The sequence below is a fragment of the Athene noctua genome, chromosome 4, assembly GCF_965140245.1.
Source record: "Athene noctua chromosome 4, bAthNoc1.hap1.1, whole genome shotgun sequence".
NCBI classification, from domain to species: Eukaryota; Metazoa; Chordata; class Aves; order Strigiformes; family Strigidae; genus Athene; species Athene noctua.
The window spans coordinates 64,979,935-65,006,737 of record NC_134040.1 but is presented as its reverse complement, the minus strand read 5'-3'; the positions used below and the strand labels follow the sequence as shown (position 1 = coordinate 65,006,737).

The window sequence follows — 26,803 nt, the reverse complement described above, 5'->3', positions numbered from 1 at the left end:
ATCTTCTCCTGAGAGAAAAAGAAGGATGAGGGAAGAAAGCATTAAGGAAGGCAAGGCCCGTATGGGGCACAAAAAGCAGGCTGATCTGTGGACAACACAAGCCACAGACTGGGAGCTGGCAAGATCATCCGCAGTTTTGTCACTGACTTCAGCGGGAGGAAGGAAAGGCCCGTCAGGGCTTGGTGACCAGCCCCAACGCCCCAAGAGAACCGGGAGGGCAAGGCCAGCGCGGGTGAGCATCGCCGGGTGAGTGAGCATTGCCGGGCGAGCCGTCGAGGCTCGACTGCAACGCCGCAGCCCGCCAGCCGAGCGGACCGGCCTCCCGCTCCCAGCTCAGCACCCCCGAGGGCGCGGCTCCAGCAGCCCCCCCTTTCGGAGACACCCTCCTGGGGTACATCCGTACCCCCGCACGTCTGTTTCCCTCCGGCCTCGCCCCGGGGAAGCCGCAGGAGCGGGCGCGAAGGGGGGGGGCACTGGGGGACGCCCCTTAACCCTGTACCCCAGGCCGGGGCGGCAGAAGGTGGGGGGCCGGGCTGCCCCCCGAGGCGGCGGCCTCCGGGGCACCTTCCGCGCTGCGACACCGCGGCCGCGGGCCGCCGACACGTTGCCGTGGTGACCGCGCCGCTGCCGTGACGACGCGTCGCGCATCCCCCCGACCCGGTCCAGCGGGGGCACCTTATATTTCCCCCCCCCTTTTTTTTTTTTTTTTTTTAAGTTTTCCGCGCTCGCGGACATGCGAGAGCCAAAGCCGCTTCCAAGCGCCGGTCGCAAACAGCGGAGGATGAGAGAGGCCGCTTTTGGGGGTAGCCCGGCCCGGCCGCCCCACACCCCCGGCGGTCGGGGCGGCGGGCGGCCGCAGCTCCCCCCCCAGCGGCAGGGAGGAGGGCACGGTTCCCCGGGGCGCGTCCCCCGGGCACGGCGCGGCCCGCCCAGCTCCCCCGCACCGGGCAAGGCCGGCAGGGCGAGGCAGCCCCCGCCTCGCCACCCCGCCGTGCCCCGGGCACCCGCCCGCGCACCGACCCCGTACCTCTCCGGCGCCGAAAAAACTTGCCGGGGGTGTGGTGCTCACCGTCCCCCCCGCCCCTTACCTCCGCGGCGGCGTCCGGAGAGCCGCGGACACGCCGCCGCCGCGGGCAGGGATGACCTTGCGGAGAAATTCATCATCCGGGCAGGAAAACAAGCCCTTCCTCGGGGGTGTGCGGCGGCGGGAGGAGGGCGGAGGGAGAGGGAGGGAGGGAGAGAGGAGGGGAGGGCGGCTCCGCGGGGGCGGCCCTCCCCGCCGCGGAGGGCAGGGGGGAGGCGGTCGGTGCCGGCTACGAAGAGGCGGCGGCGGGAGGCTCGGGCAGAGCGGCCCCCGGCCAGCCTCCGCCGCCGCCCGGGGAGCCGTGGCGAGCGGGCGCCGGCGCCTCCCGGCCGCTCGCAGCTGCGGCTGGCGGCCGGCTTGGGGAGGCGGGGAGCGCCCGGGCTGCGGCGCCGGGCCGGGCTCCCCCCCGCGGCCGCAGGGAGAGCGGGGCAGCTCCCGGGGGCAGCCAGCGGGGAGGGCCCCTCGGCACCCTCCCCCTGGGCGCTTACTGCCTGCACCCCACCTCAGTCCCCTCCGCCCCCCGAATGCGGAGGGCGCGGGCACGTACCTGCTTCTAGGGAGGCACTTCCAGCCGACGCCAACCCCGCCTCGGGCCTCGCCTGGCTTTTCTAGCCGGGAGCTGGAGGCTCCTGCCCTCTGTCAGGCTGGGCAGGGGGCCCTCGGCAGCCCCCACGGAGGGCTCGGCAGCCGTGCCGCAGCCCCGACGGTGCGCCGGGGCTTGCTCTGCATTGCCTCCTCTGCCAGCCCGTCCTTTCCAGCTCCTGAACCAAAACTACGCCCTAAGCTGCTTCATGGCAGAAGAGCTAGAACCGGCCATCCCAAACCCACTTACTTCCGTCCACCTTGGCTAGTCCAGCGCGTGTCAGCTCAGGGAGCGCCCTTACGGACGGCTCTCTAGGCACCTAACGAGCCGCTTGCTTGCGGGGTTGTACACATTTGCATGGGGAATTGTGTATGCAAATGCCGATCAGCTCTTGTCACGCTTTCAGTTTGTATTGTTGGGTTTGATAGGCAAATTTGGCTTCCTGTATGAAGCACTGCCCAGTTTGCCTGCAAGAAAAAAAAATAGATCCAACCAAAAGACATTTTGGGTTAGGACTCTTAATTGTCTGGAAATCTTTGCTCTAATTTCCGTTAATTTCCACCAGTATGGAATTTTATATTTCTCTGCTGCAATCACGGGAAATGGTTCTGCAGTGCCCGGAGATTGAAGTCAAATACAGGGTTTCAACTGGGAAGATTTTAGAACGTCTACCTTCCTTTAGGGATAAATAGGAGCAGGATTTCCTGAACTATAGGATAAACTGTGAGGAAAACTCTGTTGCAATATGGAAAAGACTCGGGAGGGGGGGGGGGGCAAGAAGAACAGTTGACTAGAGGACCTAGAAAATAATTTTTATCTCTAAACGTTATAAATATCAATGAATCATATTCCCTTGATCTGTATAAAGTGGACCCATATTTTATTCACTGCATGCAAAACACCCTCAGGCTCAGTTATTGATCCTAAACCTCTTTGACTCATGGGTTAAGTGATTGTGAAAAACATCTTACATTTCCTACTGTGACATATGTAATTTCTTCCCCAACAGTGGCCACTAAGATCAGCATGTATTTATGTAATAGCCATTCCTGAATGTGGCTTTCTGACAGTTATTAAACCATGGAAAGTTCAAGAGATATTTTCAATATTCACCAAAAATAACCACTTTTTCTGATGTGCCAAAACCAAATGGGCAGCACTTTTGAGAGCCTGAACATCCCAAGCATGAGGGAACCTCACTGGAGGGGTAAGAGTGGAGAGAGCATCAAACTTTGTCAGGGAAAAGATTTACAGCATTAGTGCAGCCAGGGGTTCCTGGTGGCTGCTCTTTACTTCATTCTCTTCACAATCTGCTACTTTTTTTGTTGCTCTGGAGGGCTGTATAGAGCCTGATCCTCACCTTGCTCATGTTTGAGTCAGGAATACAAGGTCAGCTTGGCAAACAGTCAGTGTTCAACTCCATTATTCTGCTAAATGACCTATTGTTACAAAAACATTGCCAAACTTCCTGGAATTAATCCTGTTGCCATTAACATTACTACAGTGAAATTTCCTTTCTTTTTTGTTAAAGAAGAAGAAAGACTGGATGATGCAATTTCCTTTTGTCAGCAATTGTACTTTTGTGAAGAGGTATCCGTAGGCACTTACAGACCTCGCTGCTGCAAGGAATTCATGGGACCTCAGGGGCTGCTCAACAAGGGATAGTTTCACTTAGTTTAGTTTTCCTTAACATGAGATTCCTTATCTGGATTCTTAAAAGAGACCCTTTCTGTTAATAATAACCCCATTCGCCTGAGATACTAAAATCACAGTCTTGGCACTCGGTTAACCAGTTAAATAATTCTGCAAGATAGCCAAACTGTCCTTTAATGTGTGTCCTTTGATGTAGCTTTAACACCCCACTGCCATCTTTTCCTTTCTGTGTCTTTCTCCCCATGTCCAAGTCACTGAAAACTATTAACACTATTCCCTTTGACAGCAACCTTTCCTGCTCAGGAAGAAATAACGTGCCACAAAAAGGTGAGAATCAGGCTTGTGTCCAGGCAGCCCTTATTTGGCTCTGAAACCACTTGCAAAGTGAGGAATTTCAGCTGGTTTAGTATTTAGAGCTAATACTTTCCTCTTTTTTGGAAACCAAACTCAAGATTAATTGAAGTGGAAACATGGTAGGATTTTCAAAGGCAAATAATAGAGGCAGTTGACCATCCTGCCTTGAAAGTCACAGCAATGAGAGTCATATACATTGAGCTGGAAAGGCTGGGAAGCTTTTCTATGGGCTCTTTGTGCTCTTCCTATTTTAGGGTTGTGAAGCACCTTCAGAGCATGTAGAGGACTCAGTCCCAGCACCTGCAGAAAAGGAGCAACTGTAATTCTGAGGCAAAAAAGAGTGGGGTTGGGAGCTTGGTTTGCTCCAAGCCCCTCCACACCCATGCACTTCAAAACTAGTGTCTGAATGCTTTCCTGACGAGTTCAGATAAACGTTTCCTTCTGTCCGTACAGCATTTCTGAGAATCCCCATGCTGCTCTCAGTAGTCATGGCTGAGTACTGGGCCTACATATTATCATCTGATGGACAAGGAAATCCAAGAATGAAGACAGTAATATGACTGAGATACAGCTCAACTAATAATCTCTTTCCCATGCCCAGTAGGGCATGGACACTTTTGTTTCCAAATGCAATGATGACCTAGGAGAGCTGAGAAGAGGCATCAAAGAGACTCAGATCATTGCAGAAATTGGTTAAGGTGATGAAGTACACTCATATACTCAGGGGATGGCCACTTTATTTATGAACTCTTCCCATGTACCTGTTTTTTCCCCTACATCCTTTTCTCTTCCCTGAACAACAGCCTACCGTAGAACAGTTTTGTTTAGTACATCATGCAATCTTGGTGTTAAAAACCTCTAAACCATTTTCCAAACCCTGTTATGAGCTATGAACTCTACTAGCTGCTGTTCTGATAGGCTAAAGAAGTCATAATTTCTTAACATATCAATGTGTCACCATATCAATGCAAACCAGATATTTAGATTATTCTGGTTTATTTATCTGAATTTTTAAGACATTTGCTTAATTATCTGTGAGTCATGGCCAATTTACTACTATTTTTCCCCATCCTTTTGCCTGCTTCAATCTCCAGCTATATACATTTGTTTTATGTTATTTTTTTGTAAGTCTCAATGCAGAAGAACATTCATACTGAGACACACATAGACGGTTGCTTACCTTTAAGCACAGTGCTTAGCACTTACTAAAGTCAACAGAACATGCTTAAAATTAGGTGTGTGCATAGGTCTCAAAAATATTGAGAATAATAAAGAATTAAACTTTTTTGAGTTGCTAGTATTGACCAGGGCAAAAGCATAAATTTAACTGTAAAAGGATTATCTTTTATGTAGTAGCCCAGAGCTTAGGGCAACAGGAGCCTGGATTTTCTAGGAGCTGCCAGAATACAATTAAACATCAGAAATTAAAACTGTACTTCTGCAGTGCCTTTGAGGACTCTTGGAGAATGTTTTAAAATCTCATCTTCAAACTATATCACCATCTGGCTAAAAAAAAGTAAGCTCTTTAGCTGAAAAAAAAATAAAGCTTTGACTTTTAAAAACGAGCAGTGGTATAACGTTGAGAAGATGTGTAGCTGCCTAAACTAGCATAGTTTCATTTACTTTAGTAGAGATATGCAAATCTATGTTGGTGTAGTGTAGGCCTGTTGTTTATTGCACTGCTGCTACTATATTTCTCAATATATTTTCAGTTTTGATGACACTGATACCAAATTTAAGTAGAAGGCTTTTTAAATGAACTATCTTTCATGTCCTCTTTAAGAAAAGGCGTTACAAATACTTCAGAAAGTAAATACAAGCAAAACTTTTCCCAGGCAAAACTCCAGCTGAAGATTGAGCTGAAAAGAGCAATGAAGAGCAAACTTGTGAATACAGACATTTAACATTATAGTTTTGTGAAGGCACTTACACCTTTGTTTCCCATTAATGCAAAAACCACGTGAATAACTGGATGAAGGCGTTCAATTTGAACTGGGAGCTGAGCCAAAAGAGGTATGAGTCCAGTGGTATGATAGCTGCAGTCAGCAGCTGTACTATTAGAGGCAAATGTATCAAGAAGAAAACCATACACAAGGTGATGCGATGCGTGTGTTTTGTGATCATACACTTTCCGAATAACCAGCAGAGCCGGGCAGATACTCATTCCACATGTTACACAGCATCTCCCTCTCCCTTTATCCTTCTCATACCTAATGGACTGCACTCGGCATCTCACAAATGCATGCACTCTTCAGCCACAGTAATAATGCTCCTGGATCATCAGACTGGGACTATAATATAGTTTATGGCTAGAAAGAATAGGTTCTGTTGGTCATATTTCCTTTAAGAATGTTTCCCTTAAGCATTATGGTCTTTATAAACATTTTTTTAGCAGGGATATATAGATATTGATTATATAGTATACCGTTGTGAGAGAACTCAGTATTTGGGGTGTTTTTCTGTTTTACAGTTCTAAAATGCTGTGAATCCATATGCTAGTTGCTGTACCTCAGGCAGCTATGTCAAATTTCAGTTGAAAATATGTAAGGATGTAAATTTCTGCAGCCCTGTGAAAATGTCTTTGGCCCTCACTATGCACTTCTTGACAGTTTTTGCTTCTGACCGTGGTGTGAAGGTCTTCATGGGGAACTTCAACCACCCCAATATATATAGGAGTGACAACACAGCAGGGCACAGGCAATCCTGGAGGTTCTCGGAGTGCCTCAACTTTTTCATCCAAGTGACAGAGGAGCCAATAAGGAGAGGTGCTCACTGGACCTCATACTCACCAACAAGGAGGGGCTCACTGGGGATGTGAAGATCAAAGGCAGCTTTGGCTGCAGTGATAGTGAGATGGTGGAGTTTGGGATCCTGAAGGGAGGGAGGAGATTGAAAAAAAAGCTAAGAATCCTGGACTTTAGGAGAGCAGTTTGGCATTGTCAAGGATCTGGTTGGTAGAGTCCCTTGGGATAAAGCCCTAGAGGGAAGAGGGACCCAAGAAAGGTGGTTGATATTCAAGCACCACCTCCTCCAAACTCAAGAGCAGTCCATTCCAATGAGGAGGAAGTCAGGCAAAATGCCAGGAGGCCTGCATGGATGAACAAGGAGCTCCTGCATGGATGAACAAACTCAGACACAGAGAGAGGAAGCAAGGATGGATAACCTGAGAGGAATATAGATACATTGTCAGAGCATCCAGAGGTGAAGTAAAGAAAGCTAAAGCCCAGCTGGAATTGAATCTGACTAGGAACATCAAAGACAACAAGAAGGGCGTCTATGGGTACATAGGTAACAAAAAGAAAGCTAGGGAAAATTTGGGCCCATTGCTGAATGAGATGGGGGACCTGATTACACAGGACATGGAAAAGACTATAAGAATGCCTTCTTTACCTCAGTCTTTACTAGCAAGACCATTCTTCAGAAATCCCAGGTCCCAAAGACCAGGGGAAGTCTGGAGCAAGGAAAGCATAGTGTTGGTGGACAAGGATCAGGTTAGAGAATACTTAAGCAGACTGGACATCCAGAAGTCCGTGGGCCCTGATGGGATGCACGCAGAACTGCTAGGGAAGCTGGCTGATATCATTGCAAGGCCACTCTCAATTATCTTTAAATGATCATCATGACTGGAAGAAGTACCTGAAGACTGGGGGAACACAAATGTCACTCCTCTCTTCAAGAAGGGCAGGAAAAAGGACCCAGGCTGTTCAGCTTCACCTCAATCCTTGGAAGGTGATGGAGCAGCTAATCCTGGTAACCATTTCCAGGCACATGAAGGATCAGAAAGTCGTCAGGAGTAGCCAACATAGCCTCACCAAGGAGAAGTCATGCTTGACCAACTTGATAATCTTCTGTGGTGAAATGATTGGCTTGGTAGATGAGGAGAGATTGTTGTTTACCTAGACTTCAGGAAGGCTTTTGTCACTGGCTCCCCTAATATCCTCATAGAGAAGCTGATGAAGTAAGGGCTTGATGAGCACACAGTGAGGTGGCTTGAATAGTGACTGAATGGCTGTGATCAGTGACAGGAAGTCTAGTGAGACAGTCACTAGTGGCATACCCCAGGGGTGAAGACTGAGTTAATACTGTTAAACATCCTCATTCATGGGCAGAGTGCACCCTCAGCAACTTTGCTGATGACCCAGATCTGGTAGGAGTGGCTGATACACCAGAGGGTTGTGCTGTCATCCAGTCGCCTCGACAGGCTGGAGAGATGGGCTGGAAGGAACCCAAAGCATTTCAGCAAAGGGAGTTGCAAAGCCCTGTGCCCGGGGAGGAGTAACCCAGGCACTGGTACATGCTGGGGCCCACTGGCTGGAAGGCAACTTTGCTGTGAGGGTGACTGAGCACTGGCACAGTTGCCTGGAGAGGCTGTGGAGTCTTCATCCTTGAAAGTATTCCAAAGCTGACTGGATGTGGTCCCAGGCAGTCTGCTCGAGGTGGCCCTGCTTGAGAAAGGGGGAGTTGGACCAAATAACCTCCAGAGGTCCCTTCCAACCTCTAATAGTCTGTGAGTCTGCGATTCCTTTGGTATGATGGGAACCTTTGGTCAATGTGCTGTGACACATTTTCACCCTTAGTATCTATGTAATACATTTGGGTATGATTAATTTCACATTCTGCCATTCCTATTTAACACATATTCTATATATTCATTACTGTAATACTAAATGTGAAACAGGCCACACAAAAAAATAACCTTCTCCCTTCTCAACAAATTAAAACAAACCATTTGATGAGTCAGTAATTTATATTGTTTACCTCCTTTTATGTCAACAAAACTGAGATCTGGAACAACATATAATCATAATGATTATAGACATAATGAGCTGATTTATTACGTACTCACCACATGGTATTCTGGTGCATATTCAACTGTAATGATGTCAAATAATATGACTGGAAAACCTATCTGCTCAGACAACCACTGCCTACTGTGAACAATAAATTAAGCTAATGCAGTATCAGACACATGGGGTCTCTAGATTCAGAGCCCTGTCTCAAATTATATTGACTGTATATATCAAAAGCCTTTGACATTTTTAGAAAGAAAATCAGCCAGGGATTCTTTTAAGGAGTGGTTCTGAGTGCTGGAGGTAAACATAAATGTAAATGAAATACTCTCCCAATACAGTTCTGTGATGTGGGACCACTGTACAGCTTGTAAATTTTCACTGAGTTTAAGAAACTGTTCTAATTGTGAGTCTAGTTCTGCCTACTTCCTTGGCTGTATAAAGTGTTATTCCAGAGGGAAACATCCTTTGGCAGGGCTACCACAGCTACTTTCATACTTCATATTCTGTCGCACAAGATGGGAACTTGTCCTCATGCTACCAAAAAGAATCATTCCCTGGATGACTACCAGGGCTGTTTATGGCTCACAGTTGCCTTCCCTACAACATGGATTTTTAATGCTGATTCATGCAACAGGCGAGATGAAAAGCAGATGTACTAAGTCCTGCAAGGTGAGTAGGTAAATGATGAATAGGTGTAAGCATGGAGAATAAGTAGCATGAACAGTAGGGAGGGGAGGAGAAAAGAACTGAAGAGGAGCAGAGGGTCATGTTTAAATACAAAGGCTGTAATAAACCCAAGAATAACTACATATACCATAGGCCAGTCTGGAAACAGATGCCCATGAAGAAAAAAAATCTCCTGTCAATATGATCTCTAAACATGCATTGGAACAGAAAACCTTACATTTTGTTCCAGGCAGCTGATAAAATAAAAAATCAGATGTTTCTGTTTCCTGCATGTATTCACTAATTTTCACCAGAATCCTACTAACATATGGTCTCAACTTTCTGTGATTCAACTGTGTATTGTGAAGCAACATTCTTGATTATAATCTTTAAATTTGCCTGTGCACCCATTATTCCTGAATTCTATATAAAAAAAAAAATCTGTTTTACTTTCTCTTGGCCATTCTTTGTGTTGTTGTGTATACCATTATCTATCTATCTATCTATCTATCTATCTATCTATCTATCTATCATCTGTTATGTTGTTTTATCTAAAATAAGGAAGTAAAATCTTTCCAGCTTTTTGGCCTTTTCATGCATCTATTTCATCTATTGCCCAGCCATGGGACTAATAACATTACTGGCATCAGAAACAGGTAATAGAAATTATATCTTTGGCTAAAAAACCATAGTTGTAGCTCAGTTGTGCTCAGTGTAGCTGTTTCTAGAAGATGAGCTTGATCTTTTCAAAAAGCTTGTTTTGCCTTTTTTTGCTCCTTTTCTTACCACAGAAGTAACTATATCCACTTGATAAAAACCAACTGATTTTGAAGTACATCAGGTCTTCTGATTCTCAGAATTATTTTCCATGTAAGCTTTCACGTGTGCTGTAAACAGCTCAGCCCATTTACACTGGACACCTTAATCTACAGACTGAATGGCCACACTGCACCTTCCCCATGGGGTCCTCCAGAACAGGGTTCATCATGGAGCTCACCCTGGCTTAGTTTCACTCAAATTGAAAAGGTTTGCTTGGGAGTTTCTCCATCCCTCTTTGTCCTTGTAACTCTTTCTGCTAGGTGATTTTCCACTGTTCCTTTGTTACTGCCCCTTTTAAAGTCCTTCCTTGCTACAGGGACCATCCAAACTCTGTTACTAACACCAAGGACAAGACTCATTGGAGCCAGGACTGAACTGATCCATCTGGGATATGTACAGGGCCCACTCTATATGATTTCATCATTTTTATGACCTTTGAACCTATGGAAAGCATTTTGAGATGGGCTTTCTGCTGCATAGACCATCACTGTTTCCCATGCAAGGTCCGTTTTGGCTATTGGTGAATTGCATTAGGGTAGCAGCTTGGTTATCATAAGCTGCTTTTCCTGCATGTTATTTAAAGATATGTTTTCCTCTGAAGTCTGGGACATCCCTCCAGAACATGAGCTAGTCAAGGTTCAGTGGTTCATGGGCAGATTTAGAACATACCTGTCTCACAGCTGCAGAAGAAGAAGACATCTTCCTGTTGTTCCTAAGGAAATGTATGGGTACCAAATATTGTCTTGGAGTTCAGCACAATTGACACTGAAGTTTCTAGGTGATTTCTTACCGATTTCAGCAGACAAGGCAAAAATAATGGAAGAAGTCACAGATGGCAGATGAATAAATGTTTTACTGTCCTTTTAAAGTCAACATCCCTTAAAATGATTTCAGAACAGCTTGATCTTATTTTTGAGTAAAAAATCTTCAGACTCCTGTTAACCAGGGAAAAAGGGCAGGGAGAAATAGCTGAAACTAATTCTAATAATTTTATATTATCTTTCCTACTGACAACATATTTGAATAGTGTTCGACATGGAAAAAAAAGTACTTTTTTCATCTACATCTAATGGGAATTTAATGTCACATTGCTTTATGACAAAAGCTTTGATTAATTAGCAGCATTCTGAACTCAGAAACTGATGGTCTGTGAGTTTAGCTCAGCTCTAGAAGGCTGTTAATTTAAAAGCCACTGAGACTTGTTTTTATTCTTTTCAGTATATTCATCCAGAATTCACTGCCAAGAAAATATACTGAACGGCTATACATTACCAGTAGTCACAACCACACATTCTTGGCTTTGACCACGTGCTAGACTTCACATGGCTATACAGAACTAAGGAGCTGTCATGCTCAGTGTCACTTTCGGACTTGCAATCTTTGTTATCTAAGAATGCATTAGATAAGCAGCATTAGGAATGAGTGAGTGAATGAATGAATGAATGAATGAGTGAATGTGCATTTGGGTCAATTTGCAAAGCTAAACTGATCAGCAGTGTGCCTTCCTACACTTCCTAGTACCTATAGTGACTACCTATATACTAGGTGAAATGTTAGTGGTGACATTTGACGTGTGCTGTGGAATTTTTCCTTTCCATGAAAGTTAAGTTTAAATACAACAAAAAAGAGAAAGCAAGCCAAATCTCTCCAGTATTCAAGACATGTCAAAACATTGAAGGCCAGTCAAAATGAGATGCTCAGAATAGCATCCCTCTTTTACCCCATGGCAGGGCTAAATTATAAGACATCCCACTTCTACAGGCCAACCTTAAGTAGCCTCTCTTCCAATTCTGTCCCAACCCATCATTTGCCTCCCTGAGTCCAGTCACCTCCTCTGTCCTTTCCCTCTAGAACTGGTAGAATATGAGGCATCTTCTACCAGGGAAGATGTTCTAACCTTTTCTTTTGAAGACAGTATTGAAGCTTTTCTCAACAGATGTTAATCTTCTCACCTGGCCGTGAATGCAGATGTACTTTATGGTGTAGCTTACCAGATAAAGCTGTTGTAGGAATTATAAAATCTCTCGCCTTCAGATAGCAGAGGTAAGACAATTTTCTTGCACATTTTGGGTAACAGCACAAGGAGAAAAAGCATTTAACTGTTATCTCTGTGAAATAAAGTCAGGCATTGTATCTGATCAAATGACTTCATTTTTTTTGCCCATGATGTAACAGTAAGGTAACAAATACTAATTCTTATGACGTACCTGACAAAAAAACCCCACCATGTGTGAATTCTATTACACTGATCTCAGAAAGTATTGTAGAGATTAGTCAAGAATGATTCTTGCAATTATGATTAGGTACTAATAGTAGTGAAAACTTCCAAAATTCCAGAAAGAGATAGTATTTTAGAGAATACACTGCCTAGAACACAGAAGCCTGGATCTGCCTTTCATTTACTCCCTTACTATTGTTATTTGTCTTTCTTCTTAGCTGAATATTTAATATTACTCTGTGTAACTAAGAGTGTTAACATCTGCTGCGTGTGTAGGCATTAAATAGCACTTGCTGACAACATCAACAACACTGAACCTCCAGCACTTTAAGAGCAAAACCAATCCAAAATGAACCCTCCCCAAGCCCCCCCCCACCCCAACAAAACCAAAAAACAGAAACAAATGACCTAGATGGCTATTTGGGAGGCTGAATATTTTAGAACAAATCTGTTAAAGATGCACTCAGGGGCCTCACGACAGTCTACAAATTAGTCACCAGAACATTCCCAATCGGCATAGAACTGTCAGCGTTTTGGAGCTGGAGAACACTGAATGTCTCATTGTGCAGTTGGGTATGAACCTTTTCTTGGCTAACAAATGACTAAGGCTGGCTCAAGTGCTTTGGGAAAAATTGGGGGTTTTTTTACAAATATGAGAAAGACAGAAATGGTTCAGTGGTTGGGGCACTGGATGCTGACATTTTTTTGTATCCATTTGAGCATGACCACAGACCTCCTTCATGATGTTAGTCAAACTATTAGGGCCTTGGTTCTCTTTACTTTACAGGACAGTTGAGAAAAGAAATCCATAAGCCCAGGGCAGGTGCTCAAGAATGACAGAATTGGGACCTAATGGGAGCAAAGGAGATAGCTCCCTCTAAAACAGGACTGCTGGGGTTTCAGAGGTGTTTTTGTCATTTGACAAGCTTGCAGTGGAGTAGGAGATACCCAAGTACTGTGATCACCAGAGGTGACAGAGAGGACTCAGTCTAGGTTTGCCTTTTCAGATCTAGTGTTGTGTGAAACAGCAAGAGGCAGAAAAATCAGTGGTAACCGTATTGTCAGACAACTTTTTACAAAACCTGCAGGTTTGATATTTAGGAATAGAAACTACATGAAACCTGCTTCATACACAAAATAGTACCTTTTTTAATAGATAAAAGGGTTTGACGGATTCTCTTGGGCTTTGACAATGCTGCCCACCAGGCACACATGGGAGAAGCCAGCCAGCTCAGGCTCAGGACCTCATGTATCACTGTCTCACCAGAGCAGCTTGGTTTTCCCCATTCTTCCTGTGAAAGGTTGACTGATCTCTCTACCTGTGATGCTCCTTTATCCAGCTTTCTCTGTACATGGTCCTAAGGCACTGTTTTCTATTGTCATCCAGGAAATAGAATTGCTAAAAGCAAAGCACTGCAAGAGTGGCTTGGTTTGGGTTTTATATGGAGAAAATATTTTTCAGATTCCTGTAACAGCAACCCTGTTGGCAGTCTTGGGCCCTGAGGGCCCAAAGGGAAATCACCCATTTGCCCAGACAGTAGAACAAGTGTGGCAAAATCTTTCCTGATGTGCTTTGAAGAAGCAGCTGCTTAGTATTAAGGGATCCATACTGACATCGTGTTCCCTTGTCAAATAGCAGAGAATTGTTTCCCAGCTGGCAAAACCCTTTGGACAGCCCAGGGGCTTTGCCCCAATCCACTTGCCAGTTCCTCCCAGTCTCCTACCTCTAGGATGGCCACAAAATCCTCTCTTTACTCTGACCCCACTATTACCCACAGACACATCGAACCCTTATGAGTCTCCACCAGATCACATTTCCTCATACTCCCATTGCGGATGACCTCAGTCCTCATGTGATGGCACTTTTTGTCCTGCCATCTTTTCCCTATTTGCACTAAATGCTTATGAGACAGCTGCTCAGAGTTCTTTGCTGTGATGGCATCCTGGTGGGATGACTCCAAAATCGGAGGCCTGGGACTACTCCTGCCTTCAGCTGACATGAAATCCTGGATGTGGTCACTGAATAGGATGCCAAACTACCGAGAAAATAAAGCAAATAAAAATCCTTTTTCCTCTACTGCTTCCATATTGTAGATGAAAAACTGTAAAGCTCTCAGCCATTATGGCCAATGCTTTCAGTGGTTGTATACACAAACACACACACACATATATATATGTAACCTTCTAAGCTAAGGTTTTGCATGCCTAACTCCTAATGCTGTGTGACTGGTTGCTTCCAAGGAGCTGGACCTCCCCATTTTTTTTAATGCTCAGTCCCTCAGATATAACCATGATGGATTTAAATGAGAGAATTGTGCCAGTTTTTCCTGCCAGAGTGCTCTGAGCCAGCATCTTGATCAAAGTGAGGCCAACAGGTAATACTGTAAGAAGCAATCATTATCAGTAACCTGAAATCAATGAATCTCTGGCAATTTATAATGGATAAAAACCTGCCTTTAGCAATAGAGAAAGCCTTAAAACTGATCTAAATGGTCCTGTAAGACACAGCAATCCTCAGCAGTCATAAAGCTGTCATGGCAGGCTGAAGCTGAAAGCTCTGAGTTAAGTGGGCATCCTGGGGACTCACAGGGTGGCACTGCCAGGTGCAGTCACTCCCTGGTTGCTGCAAAAGCCTTGAGAGATGGAGCAGGTGGTGGCAACTTCAAGTAGTCATGAAACTGCTCCTCCTTTTGCTGAGTATTGAGAGCTGTAAAGAGCAGGGGAACAAGGTTCCATGAACCAGACTGTACGCTAGGAAGACACATGAAGGTCCAGCCAGAAAAGATTTCTGAGTTTTCAAAAACAACTGTGCATTTTAACTCTCTCTTGCTGTTACCTTTTTGTAATGCTCAGAGAAAGCATGTTTCTTACTTCCAGCAAAACAGTGTGTTTTTATGTCACTGGGATAACAAATATTTTAAATTTATAGGGGTCTTTTTATATCAGCTCTTTGCCTAAGTATAAATCACTTTTACTCATTACAGGGGAAAAAAAGCATAAATATGACTTGACATTCTTATCACCTACTCAGTTCCCAACCAAAAGATTTACTGCATTGCTCTCTGGGAAACATTCTTGTAGTTAAGGGACTCATATAGAAAACCTCAGCTGTGATATAACCTTATGTATATGAGAGAAGTAAGTCAAACTATAGTCATCTATAGTATATTAACTGACAGATTGCAAAGGGTGGGTAAGACTGTTATTGTTCACTTGACTTTGACATAAACACCACAGAACCCATATTCTCCACAGAACATCATGAAGTTTGAGAGACTTGTACCCATTAAAATTTACTAAAGAATGACTTACTATCCAAACCAGAATCTTTTAAGGCAGTGAATTCTTTGCTGAGATAATTTCTTCAGTGTAATTGAAAAAATTATCTGTATTTGATAAATGTTATTTGTGGCTGTAGTCATCGCAGATTTTCTCTAATTCCTTTTAACCTGTGTGTATATGCAGAAATACCCTGCTCCCAGGAGACACCTGCACCCTGTTTCAGGAGTCCCTACAGAGGTTTTTTCCATTGGGATGTCCCCAGTTTTGGAAGAGTATGCAGTTACTTCACATTATTCCTGCTCTTCTTTGGAAAGGGTCACATCACTGGCTGTAAAAGCAGCCTATGAACTCTCTTTAGCATAGGAAATTTGGTTATGACTAGTCTTCAAGTGGCTTGTGCTAGTGAACACAAAGGCAGCAGCCTTTAACAGATGGTGTACAGCCATTTCAACAATATAGTCGGTAATAAAGCCTCATCCTTTGCAGGTCCTCTGGAAAAAACTCTGCCCTCGTGTAACTTCTTTTGAGCTCAGCACATCATCAACATTTAACACAAAGATAAACAGTAACTGTAGTAATTATTGACACTCACTATTGGCAAGTCTTCCTTTTAAGTAAGTCTTAACAGGATTAATTTCCACTAAGATGAATGAGTTTGTTATTGACACTAGTGGCAGTAGGATTATTTCCTTGGACACATTAACAGTTGCCTATTCAGCATATACATACAAAGATTTCATACTTTAAAGAGTATTAAAAAATGTTAAAAATCTATTGACCATAGCTGAAGACCAGTATGAACACATCACACATGGAGAAAACCTACTTCTGAATCTGTTCATCTGAATCAACCTATCTTTATTTTTTTTGTGTGTGTGTGACAGAGCCGAATTCTTTGCCCTAGAATAAATGGCAGGCCGCTGGGAGATTTTCTAAAGGAGCCCTGAAAATCCTCATTGAGAGGTTGAAAGTTACTTCTTCATGTGACCTATCCTTCCAACAGGAATTGCCATCTCCAGGTCTGAGGGAGAAAAGTATGCGATGCTTAAAGCCATCTTTATTGTGATTTTAATAAAAAAATCTCTAAGCCTTAGGGGTTCAAGGAGACATTTCTCTGTGTTGACGTCATTCTGCACACAGTAACGTGCAGCACAGGAGTGGAATCAGCAGATTGGGAAGTGCAAAAAAAAATAGAGGAGAAGTTAATTCCTGATTTACCTGCACCAGGAAAGGTCACAAGTTCATTTATGAGTTCTTTGCAATATTTGTTGGGATTTCACATTAGATCGTGCTAAGAGCCCTTCTGCAATTGTTAATTTGGCTCTTTTTTGTTAGTGGCAACAAGTCTGTGGCATGAACTTCTTAATTCATTCCTGTCAGACTTAGACACACATTTGTTTATGCATTTTAATGTAGGAAGAATGATTATCTTGATTATCTTTGAACCTGGTCCCTGTCTTGAGTGCTGAGGTTTATCCCACTCTTTCCTGGTTCCCTTTTCTCCTCCTGCATTGATTGTCTGCATATATTTCTAGTTATGCCAATTACCTCTGTGTGAGGTAGATAGTGAATTTATCATCACTGCAGAATACTTCCGGGGAAACCTTGGGTTGTTAAGATTTTTATCAGAAGTCATAGTGCAATCTATGCCTTTTGCAGAAGATCTTCTTCTCCCCAGGATGTCACGCCAGGTTTTTAACATAAAGTCCATTACTGTTTGTTTCTCAGCCTAGGTTTATCATTCACTATCCAAATGTATTCTCATCAGATGATTTTGACAAGTCTTTTGCCCCACAAGCAGACATCACTGTCACAGCAAGATGATGCTGACAAGAACTTCCTGTTTTGCCTGGCCTTCAGAAGCATCTCAAGCAACACATAAGCAGAGCGCATCCTGTACTTTCTCTTAGCCACTCTTCAGCATCACTGCCCATGAACTTGCACACATCTACCACTAGCTAAATAATTCAAAATTAGTCTTCTAAAAAGTGTATATTAATGAAGTGTGTCTATTTATGAAACTGCTTTAATAGGCAGCAGGAGAATTGTTGAGAATTCTGCCAAGGGCAATGGATGCAATTTATACTGCTAACAGAGGTTATCACTCACAACTAGGAGAATAAATTGGATATCACCAATGTACTGAATAGCTCTCTTGAAATAGGTGTGGGTAAGAAAAGAAAAAATAACATCCCAATTAAAGAATCCTTCAAAGAGTTTGAGGCTTTTTATTAAAAAATGTAATCAAAGCTAGATCCCATTGTGCTCTCACTCTAGCTTAATGGTTGGCAATGCTAGTTCTCAGTGGCATTGCTAAGAAGGGACTCAGGTTTAGCTGAGCACAGAATCTTTTTAGCCTCATTTACTTAAGAGAAGAGTGGGCTGAAGTGAAAAACCTATTTATTTACCAAGACTGATGAGAAGAGGCTAGAGAAATGAAAGCAATATTCCCACCTGTGTTCATTTGTATTGCACAACTGCACAGATTAACCATACCATCACCGGAGGCGGTCCCCTTCATCTCACAGATATGAGCCATTGCAGTGTCAGGACATGGAGGCATCTGTACTCTATGAGCTTATCTGTTTTCTCCGTGCTGCTGTATGACCTCCATTAAGGGGCACTACAGTGTTGATCAGGACTTTTGTTAGATGACAAGGATCTTGACATACATACCCTTTACCCTTGGGTGTGTACAACTGGGTCAAGTCATTACCCCCTGGCTGGTCTTCCTCAGCAAAGCCAGCCTCTCTCAGAGAGACTTAGTTTAATCCTCAGTTTGGGAAGCTTCTCTCTTAGGATGCACACAGCCCCACCACCCCCAGCATCTTACTCTCCAAAAGTAGGAGCCCAGGTGCTTTCTCCCTGCTTGATCATGCCTCTCACAGGCTGCAGGTGTGTTCTGGATGATCCTGCCATTTCTGCCACTCCAGGCCCAGGTGCACCTCTGCATCTTGTGCATGGATGTGAAATGGTCCCCCTGTTGCACGGTACCAGGGTTGGTCTGCCACAGCTCTGCAACCCAGAGTGACCTGGCCACCATGTTTTGCCACCTAGACATCAATTCTGAGGACATGCTTCTGGTCGTTTCTGGTTTGTAACATTTGAACCTGGTTTTCTACTGGGTGATGACAAGGTCAGGAGCAGGTCCCAGGGCTAGACATTTCAAGCTGTGCTTGAGCCATGTTGTACTTCATTTTTTCCAAGAAAATGGCACAGATGACCTAAACAACCTGATGACCTTGACCAGCTTGGCCTAGTGGAGGATGTTCCTGCCCATGTCACGGGTGTTGAAACTAGATGATCTTCAAGATCCCTTCCAACTCAAACCATTCTATGATTCTATGATAAACTCAAAGTGACTGTGAAGGATTTGGCACCTTTAACACTACAGACTGCGATGTCTCTGACATTAGGGATGCTCCTAGAGGATGAATGAGTCTTTTAGAATTAGGCTAGATGTACTGCCCTTTGAAACATTGGCCAAAGTTGAAGTTCAAACTTTTTTAGTTTTTTAACTGCTTGACACAGTCCAGCCTTGTGTAAGGGAAGACTATTTAAGGGAAAATAAGGTGCAAGAAGATGCATCCCATGCTAGGGAGAGATAAGACAGTTCCTTCTCTGAAACTCACTGGGAATTTTGTAATATTCCAGAAGGAGCAGAACTGAGTCCCTAATAAAAAAAATCAGCAACCCAACCTCTGAAGAAAACCCAACCATTAGAAATGTCTCACAACATTAGAGTCCATACAGTTTTCAAATGTTTAAATTTCTGGAAAATTTCCTAGTGAGGCCTCCTCTACACAGTAAATGATGCTTGTTTGAGGAAATGTTTTATCTGTGTGTGGGAAAGTAAGTTGGATACATTCACATGGGCAGTTCTGTCAAATAGCCTCTCACATGTGCTGACCTTTGATGAGCCAGCTTTAACTTACTGACTCTTCAGAAGTTAAAGAAAATTATGAAGTGAATTGAGACAAATGAGTTAATTTCAAGTCTCTCATACAAAAGAGATATATTGTGTTTGTAGAGTAATCAACATGTTTTTCCATATGTCAGCAGTGTGTGGATTTTTTTCTTGTGCTGCATGTGCTGTTTACTGACTCGTTTTAATCGTGTTTCCACAGAGGACAGCAATATGCTTGCTTTCCATAGCCACTGAGTTCAGACTTAGCCCAGCCTCCTCCAGGACTTCTCCCTGCCTGTATGGTGCAGAAGCAAGGACAGCCATTTTGGACATGTAAAATAAAGGTGCACAGGGAATTCAACAGGGAGAAAAAGGCAATTACTAAGATGTTTTTCTCCCTTTATATGGATTTTCTGATCCTCATGCAACCCAGAGGGCTCATACAATACAGGGCATGCAGCTGGACTATGTTTTTTCTGGAGAACTGCTGTTGATCTAGAGAAGTTCAAGTTCCTGGGGAGTCCGGGTGCATGCTGATGTAACCCGCTAGACTGGAACATTGTGCCTTCAGGTATTTAATGATTTTATCAGTGTCAGCTAGTATCTCCCAAGCAATTCCTGGGCATGGCTGGCTGGCAGATAGGATGCTCCAGGTCCATGCCCAACAGCACTTTGGGTGCAATCATCCTGTTGTGGAGGATACAAGAATTTACAAAATTTGATGGAGTTTTCGCCATGACATTTGGCCTAATCCTTCAGCAGAGGGGCCACAGACACAGTCTTTGCTTGGGGACTGCCAGAAGGATGTGTGGGAGTATAGTTTCAGGGCAGTTTGCACCGGCCACAGTCCTGCTTGCCTCTTCCACCTGAGCTGCACACTCCTGCCTCTCCCCAGACCAGCATAAACACTCCCTTGCCCCCACAGTGATCTGGACCAGAGGGCTAATCCAGGCAAAAACTATCATTAACTATTATTAATTTTAGCTGTACGAGCTCTCCAAACCATCTCACCACAGTTGTGTAGGGCTCCCCCACCACCTCAAAGTCAAACCTCCAGATCACAGACTTGGCCTAAGCTGTTGCGGAACTGTATGTCCCAGTGTTTCTCTACCACTTCTCTTTTCAACACTGATATGAAAACCAATTGTTTCTCAGTTCTGCTTCAGAAGCAAGAAGTTTCTATAAATAAAATCATGCCCTTCTAATAATAAGACATCATACTCCAAGGTTTAATTCAAAAGGAAAGCTGGCTTCTTCAAGGTTTGAAAGATTAAAGAAATATTTTCACGGATCTTACCACATAGTGGTTACTATTGAAGCAGGGAACTTATAAAAAACAGTGACCCTAGAAAAACAGAATATCCTGGAAAGGCTGAGTGGTCCCATACAAGAGAATAACTTATGATGGAGACTGTAAACTCATTTGGCACACATTGTTCCTTATTCCATATTTGCATCTTTGCACAAGGCTTTACCAATGAAACCTCATTCTCTGTTGCCACGTAGGTAATACTGCAATAGGTCACGGAGCAGCTGAACAGATGAAGTGTGAAGGTTTCCTGCAGAAATGAAGCAGATGGCTCTAGGGCCCTGCTTACTTTTCTCTGAACTGTCCCTGAAAGGAAAGTGTCTTTATAGGATTCACCAAAAGCGTTTCCAGCTGAGAACTTCAAGTGGGTCTAGCACCCCTGCAGGACAACCTGATAGCTTGAGCATACCATTCAAATTTTACCCACAAAAGGGAAAGTTCTGAGCTTCTTCCTTTGAGAGGAACTTCAGGTGATACCTGGTTGGCAGCCTGCTAGAAGTTAACCTTAGAAGCCCTACAATCTCCAGTTCCACAAGCAGTACATCTGTAAAGCACACACATTATTCACTGGTGTGCTACTCCAGCTGAATTCCAAAGCAGCTCTGTAACTGGTGCAAAATCTGGCTAATGAAGTACTAAATCAAGCTGGGCAAGTGTAAAGATTCAATTCTTTTTTAGTTCAAAGCTTTTGCAATTAGGGATAATTACGATCCAACATTTATACTGCTTCTGTTTCAGTTTGCCTGCAGATGAGATTTGGGTTTTACACACATAATACTGTTTAGTTGCAGTAAATATTTCAGTAATAGTATAAGTGCTCTATTATCATGTAGAATCTGTTGCAACATTTATTTAGTAATAGCTCTGAACTGTTCAGAAATGGCCAAAAAAAAAAAAAAAAAAAAGAGAAGTCCCAGTCTGCAAATGCATGAATGGGTTTGCAAGAATACTGTTTGCTTTTTCCCTGTAAGCTTCTATTGCTGCAGGGAAATTTGATTTATGAAGCCTTGAGTCCATGTCTGCTTCAGACCCTGGCCTGTTGCTTAATTTAACAAGGTATCAGCTGTGGATTGGCAGCCCTGGAGCAGCACAGTGGTTGGGCTCACTCTTGCTTTCCCTTGTGTAAGGTCACTTTCTCCACTAGCTTGAACGTGTGATGCCTTGCATACAAATGGACACGAAAAGGCAAAAGCCTGTTGTGAAAACTGTCTGGCTTTTTGGTACTCATCAACAGTATTCAGCCTGTTGCAACTGAAATGACACTCCCTTACTCCTCCAGTCTTATACCTCAAATCTCCCTTTAATCTCACTGTTTCTGCAAGTCTTTCCCCTCCAACCTTCTTGTTTTTATTATTATTTTACAGCACCTCTATCCAAGAGGATTTATCTTGCACATGTTTTGGAGTAGAGACAGACCATCTGAGCTCCATACTGTTCAGTTCAATAGACCAGAAGGAAGGTGACAACGACAGCCGGTATAAGTATCATATCATTAAGCACATGTAGTGAGATGCAAGTGACTCTTAAGTCTTAAAAATTCACATGCTGAGTGGCTGGAAGATGGAGATCTATTAGGTAAAAACCAAGAAACAGAGGCCTAAAGGCCTAAACTATAGCTTTATTTTTTCCAGGGTGTGTCTCTGTGATTTCAGAACATCAAGCAAAGTTCCCTCCCATTTTCCTTCTAGCCCCTTAATGTATATTCTTTCTAATCTATGTCAGTTTAGGTCTGGAGTACCAGGAATCAAATGGGGAATATGATCCATTAGAAAAATTTGCATTTATCAGATGACAGAGAACAGAGATAAAGCAATTTTTAATGTCCTCTTCCAGCAAGAGCAGAGCTTACATCTCTTTGAAAGTTGCTGACCACTTTGGTTGAATTAACATTTTGGTTACTGACTTCAAGAGCTGGCCTGTTTGACTCTGTACCATATCCCTTTCTGGATATACACATATACATATATTGTTCACATGGATGAAAGCTGTATGGAACTCCATAAGCAAAGCAGAGGCATTCTACAGCTATGGGGCAGTCCTGTCAAGCATCAGGCGCATTCAAGCAAAGAAAAAGTCTCAAGAAGCCATTATAATGAAATCTTTCACAGAATCCAAATATATACATTTCTGTCAGTTCCCTCATTAATGAATCACAAAGAAGAAAACACAATTGCTGTTTACACGGGAGTCAAATCAAATCACCCAACCTTTATTTAGAATTTGTTTCTGCTATGACTTTTTCCATAGGCGACCTTTTCTACGCCAAAAGAGATCTTTATAAAGAATAGGCAGGGATGGGGAGAAAAAAGAAATGAAATTATCTTGCTGAAGTGATAATTAAGCAAGACAAGGGCCATGAAAATAATGTATTTTCATGGAGCTTGCAAAGGTCTGTGCATACTCAGTTGCCTTGGGCAACAGGACAAACTACATGATGCTCTGCCCCTTCTACAGCCCTTCCTGTCCCTGACATCAGCACGGCACTGTCATTAAAACTGTTGTAAAACATAGACAGGGCTGATGGGCTGGCTGAGAGAAGCTGTGACAGCTGCTTTCTGTATGCCACTGGGTTTTATCACTCCATTACAAGATAATAATAATGATTAGCTTTGCCTTGCTCTCAGAACGGAAAGAGGTATTTTTGATGAAAGGAAATAAAAACTTGGTTTGGGCATCATGGCAAGATTTCAAGAATCAACAGCATCCATCAGCACAACCCTGAGTAGTTATTCGAATCTGTGTTACAATACAGCTAGCAGAAGTATGAGACAACCCCTGACCTGAAGGGCTCATGGGTTAAAAGAAATGAGGGATATGATGTGGAGGAGGAAGCCATTTTTAGGTATGTTAATGCACAGTCCTAACTGAAATGTGTGCATGCATATGAACATTTTGTATAGAAATAGAGGTCAAGCCAGTTTCTAACACTGTCAGATAGCTCCCACTGGCGGGACACTGCTCAACCCTTTACACATGCCAGGCTGGTTGCCCACTCAGCAGGGGCTGTGGCATCTCATGCAGGTTCTTTGAGCCATGTGGCATAAACCAAGCTCTTCCTGTTAACTGTGTATGAAACCAGAAGGTCCCAGTTTAGCTCCTCTGATTCAGTCTGTGGTGTTCATGATGTCCAAACTGCCAACCTAACTGACCCCCCCATCAATTATCTCCTAGGTTGATAGAAATGTTGGTGGAGAGTACCCAACCATTTCTCTGCAATAACACCCTTCTTGCTTTAGTGGCCGCCTTCAAATTCTTCCTGCTACCATTTCCATCTGCTAGAATGCTTACAGATAAATATATCTTCAACATACTTACAATCACAGCTAACAATGCACCAGGGTATATATAAAACACTCGGCCTCTTCAATAAGGCAACTGAATAAGATACAGTAAATATCTCGTTCATAATGTAACTTGTCACGCAGCACCCTGGTTGGCACTGTCGTTCCTTGCATTGAGACACACTGTTCAGAGCTAGGGTCTCTTCTCTCAGGGATTTTGCACCAGCCATCAGTGAGCATCTGCCTCCTTTTATGATAATTTCTTTAGTAGCTTACACAGCAATTTTTCAGATTGTGCTAAACTGTAAACACAAATGCTGGACAAACTGATCTGGATACTGAAGCCAGATAACTGCTGAACTACTCCACCAAAGTAAAACCGCTATTTAAAGTTTTGGTTTTGTTTTTTTTTTTTTTTCTTCAGCCCTGAAGTGACCTTCCCAAGTATGTTTAGGGAACCCTAGCTCTTTCACACACCAGCTCCAATCTCTGACACAACACCCTGTAGCAGATGACTGGAGATTGTGCACTGGGGTTAGACACGGGTCTGTAAAATGGCAGGATCACATATACATCAACCCCTAGTAGGTAGTCTACATAAGCCAAAACCTATTGCTTTGCTATTCTTTTCTACTAGTTATTTCCTTAGTGTAAATGTTAGCAGTCTGTGTGACAGATCTAAATGTCTTCTTTCCAATAATATACCAACACAATCTTGATTTTCTTATTAGTAGCTCTGGAAGGTTGTTAACCTCATGGAATACACAGAGTGGGCAGTGCATGAGGAAGAGAACTGCAGCAAAAAACAGGGATTTTTTTTCTGGTCTTAAAGCATTAGAAAATGAGCTAAAAGTTCTGGGTCTGGAGAAGACTTCCTATTTGATGCTAAGGGTATAACACAAGAGACATACAGAGCTGTACAGATTGCACAGATAATCTGAATTCCTGTATTTTCTGAGAGCTCAAAATTTCAATTCTTGTGCTCATTAGTATTGCTTTTTAAACTTTCAAACAAATGTGAAATGTTCTAGATAATTATACCTGTCAACTGCATATACTGGTAGGTATTCTGACAGTTCCTAGGATCTCTCTCCACTCTTGAATTTACAGAGTAAGTAAAGGTCTGACTGCAAACACACCAACACTAAATGACCTGAAAGTATATCCTGGTATATGGACACATATTTTGTGGCTTGTCTTGGGCCAGGGTCTACCATCTTTATTTAATTCAGGGCATACCTAGCTCAGGAGATAGTCCAAGTGTAATCAGGTTTTCCTCTGATTTAAGCACAGGGGGAAAGAGACTCATGTTTTTAATGGAGTATTCCTCTCCATTAAGATGAAAACAGAAGTACTCAGCAAAGCAAGCACTTTAAACCATATTGTGGAATCATGGTTAATGATAATTGTTCAAATCAGATTCTCAGCTTTCCTCACAGGGTACCAGCGTAGGCTACTTTTCCCTCAGCAATTATCTCTAAGCAAGCTTTATTTTTTTCTGCTTTTAGAATTTTGTTTCTTATTTTAGCGAGAAGTTCCTTGAGCAAGTATTTTTCTGATCTTATGAAATGTCAAGATTTCAGGAATCCTTTCTGTTGCACATGCAACAAAACCATGGGCTTTTAAAGACAGAGTACTTTTTGGAACAAAATGAAGACAGTAAAAATAGCGGACAGAAACAAAGACAGCTTTCCTTTTGATCAAATGATCCTCAGATCTGAGGCTGCTCTATGATGCAAGAGACCCAGGTTTTCTTCTGTCAGACTAAAAAGGGACTTGAGATTTGTTCACCTCCTTTGCTATTTGGTAGTCAGCCCATACTGCTGCTCAGCTCTATCAGCTTCCTCTTCACTGACCACAAAGATTATGAGCAAGATGTACCCTGTGCCCTGTGGTTGTATCACGTGCTGGTATGTAGGCCATCTGAACTTCTAGCTCTTTTCTTGTCTGATTCAAATTAGGTAGCAGTGATGACTGAACCACCTGGGTTTTTTTGATCTTGGGACAATGGATATTGTCTCAGTATCTGCTGGTGGAGTTTTTTTCCTTTTGTATAGTAAGTTTTTGCTCCAGAAGCACTTTAATCTTTGTCTCCCAGACTCCTACACATATTCCAGAGTTGATATAATCCCTGTGTATAGGCCATATCCAGAGAAGTGTGGAAGAGGACTGACTCTTCTGAATGGTTCATTTCTTAGCAAAGCTGACACTTCTTTCCAGCCAAGAGAGAACTGTGAGTGGGTTAAACCGTGAGGCAGATAATGTGTGAGAAACTGAGAGAAGATTATAGCTTCAGAAAATACTAGCAATTCAAGATCCTAAAAGGCCCTGCCTATGATTCACATGATGAGCATAGGATCTGACTGCACACTCCTGGTATCAGTGGAAGAGCAGCAGTCATTCCTCTGTGGGTGTGTAACAAAGTCAAATATAGTTTGGGAGTAATCCAAAGATATCACATTAATTGCTTAGTGTTACATCTGCTTGCTGTGCAGAGGAAGGAAACAGCAATTTCATTAAGCTTTTTGTGCAAACAACACACCTCTTTGTCTTGCTTAACTCTTAAATGTTACTCAAAATTTGTTGCCTTCTTCATATTTCATTTGTATAAACTGAACTGTCATTTTGCAAAAGGGGTGCTAGCTTCCATTTTTCAGTCATTAGCATTAACATTCTGTTTCTGTTCCTAACATGACAAAATGTATGTGGTCCTCATGATTTGACTTACAAGTTAACTGCATGAAGTGCAAAAATATGGTACTTTATGAGTTTCAAATTGTAAAAGTCTTCATAAAGCATCAGCAAAAAAATAACACAATACTCTGACCTATAATTACTTACAAAATATAATTTG

General features: G+C 43.1%; 1 protein-coding gene across 3 annotated transcripts in view; it reads right to left on the bottom strand.

Moving 5' to 3' along the window:
* The window catches only part of GPRIN3 (GPRIN family member 3), a 63,949-nt gene that overhangs the window by 29,805 nt on the left and 7,341 nt on the right, over positions 1–26,803 (bottom strand). Inside the window, exon 1 of one of the 3 annotated variants that reach the window (XM_074905579.1) lies at positions 1,917–1,993. The exons of 1 other annotated variant lie outside the window; for it this stretch is intronic. The gene's annotated coding sequence lies outside the window, so the exon portion shown is untranslated. Of the gene's footprint in view, positions 1–1,088; positions 1,398–1,916; positions 1,994–26,803 lie in introns of those variants that run through there. One more of the 3 variants, XM_074905577.1, reaches the window with a different exon arrangement.